Source organism: Lygodium microphyllum, chromosome 17 (assembly GCF_053477565.2).
Source record: "Lygodium microphyllum isolate KBCC chromosome 17, Lygodium_microphyllum_v1.1.10, whole genome shotgun sequence".
NCBI lineage: Eukaryota > Viridiplantae > Streptophyta > Polypodiopsida > Schizaeales > Lygodiaceae > Lygodium > Lygodium microphyllum.
Window position 1 is genome coordinate 79,087,582 of NC_141151.1, and position 2,241 is coordinate 79,089,822.

Consider the following 2,241-nt stretch of genomic DNA (forward strand, 5'->3'; position numbering starts at 1 on the left):
GCCCCGATCGCGTCTGCGTGCCTCGCCCCAGCATTCGGGCGCCCTTTCACTCCCGTCACGGCAAATTTTTTTTACCCCGCCCCGCACACGCGCGCGGGACGGGGGTACGCCTCCTTTTTGGGTTCTCACACTAACCCTAAACCTAACCCTAACCCTTACCCCGCCCACTAACCCCAACCCCTACCCCTACCCTGCCCATTGCCCTTCCCACCCCTACCTTTCCCTATCCCCCCTCCCCTCTCACAACCCCTTTCCCTCCAACCGCCTCCCTCCCGTTCTCCCTCTCCTATTCTTCTTCTCCCTCCCTCTTCCCTGTGTCCTCCTCTCCCACCTACCCTCCTCCCCTCCTCTCGTCAGGTCGCCTTTGACAGCGCCGGCTGCCGTCACCTCTGCCCATCCGAGCCGGTGAGGGGGTTGATGTTGCCCATGTTGACCATGGAGGCCATAAAGCTGGTGAAGAAGGCGGACTTGTCGGAGGCGAAGCTGTTGACGTGGCTCTGGGTGGTGGCCTGGCCGGAGGTGGGCAGCAGCTCCTGGTCCGACTGCAGCAGCCCCTGGTTCCCCTGCAGGTTCAGGTAGTACTGGTTGTCGAAGGCGTTCTCGGTCACTGGGTCCAGCGGGGCCACCACATCAGGGTCCCCGCCCTGCGGACACGTGGCCTGCAGTGATTGGAGGTAGGTGGAATCCAGGGTGGGATCGGGCTGGCCTGTGCCACTGAAGTTGTAGAGGTGGCCCACGAAGGAGGTGGAACGGGCACGCCCGAAGGTGTGGCCCCCCGATAGCGCCGGCCGCCATCACCTCTGCTCGCCCGAGTCATTGTGGCCGCCTCCTCTCCTGCCGTCGCCAACGCCCTCGACGCCCGCAGCCCCGCCCTCTAGTCGCCCCTTGTCCTTGACGTCGCCTCCGCCGCCTCGTTCTAGACACCCTCGCCCTCGTCGCCCCTGCCGCCAGGTCGCCCACGCTCCACCCACCTCGCCGTGCAGCCTCCCGCCTTCCCGCCTCCTCCACGTGCCCCCCAACCAAGCCCCCCTTCCCCCCCAGTAAACCCACACTCCCCCCACCCCCACACAAGCCCCCCTTCCCCCCAGTAAACCCACACACCCCTCCCACCCCCAACTAAGCCCCCCTTCCCCCTCAGTAAACCCACACTCCCTCCCCACCCCCAACCAAGCCCCCTTCCCCCCCAGTAACCCCACACACTCCCCCACCCCCAACTAAGCCCCCTTTCCCCCCCAGTAAACCCACACTCCCCTCCCCCCCCCCCACTCCCAACCAAGCCCCCTTCCCCCCCAGTAACCCCACACACCCCCCCACCCCCAACCAAGCCCCCCTTCCCCCCTAGTAAACCCACACACCCACAGCTACCCTATCTCCACCCCCATTCCCCCCCCATCACCTACCTTCCCCTAAACCACCACCCACTTACCCCCCACCTAAACCCCCATTCCCCCCCCATCACCTACGTGTCCCCCACTAACACACACTCCCCTACACAAGCCTCCAATCCCACTACTCAGACACACACAACCCTACCCTACCCCACACCCGCCGCTCACACACTAAACCCCACCCTACCCCGCTGTAAACCCCTGTTCCCCCACAGCGGCTCCTCACATCCACTCCATAAACCCTCGTCCCACCCGTCGACACCCTCGTGGCCTCGACACATATGTAGGTGTGTACGCGTGCGTGGGTGCTTGCAATCGATTGCTCATGATCGTGCGCGGGTGCGGGAGCTAGTTAGTCGGTTGCTGACACGCAGCTGCCATGCAGCCTATTTCTGGATATTTTTGGATTGCGGAGAGCGCATTCTTTGCATTTACATACACCCACTACCAGGCATTCTCCTTGATTATCTGTGTTTGTAGTGTGTGTGTAACCATCTGAATGGCACCTTCTCACGCTCCTCCCCCTATCCAGTATGTCCCACTAGTTAGTAGGGATTACTCTTCCCTACTCACTTTTGAGCCTCTCACGAAGGCGGGACTTGCTGCTTTTGTGGCTACCTCCTTTCCATTGCTTCCAGAGGATCCATCGTTGTGTGACGAGTTTTTGGCCTCCTACAGCAAGAAGTCGGGACTGGTCCAGGGTATTTCTATGAATTTGACACCTCGAGGCCTAGGGAAGGCTCTTTCTCTTCCCTCCAAAGGTGAACCCTTTGTTACCACTCGTCAGCTTTTCTCTAATGAAGAGATTTTGAAGCTGTTACAAAAACAGACAAGGGAATTGCTCGATGTTAAG

At 61.0% G+C, this 2,241-nt stretch overlaps 1 pseudogene; it reads right to left on the reverse strand.

Annotated features, from left to right (window-relative positions):
• Positions 1 to 383: 383 nt before the first annotated feature.
• Positions 384 to 817, reverse strand: LOC148022076 (peroxidase 15 pseudogene; annotated as a pseudogene).
• Between the last annotated feature and the right edge of the window lie 1,424 nt (positions 818 to 2,241).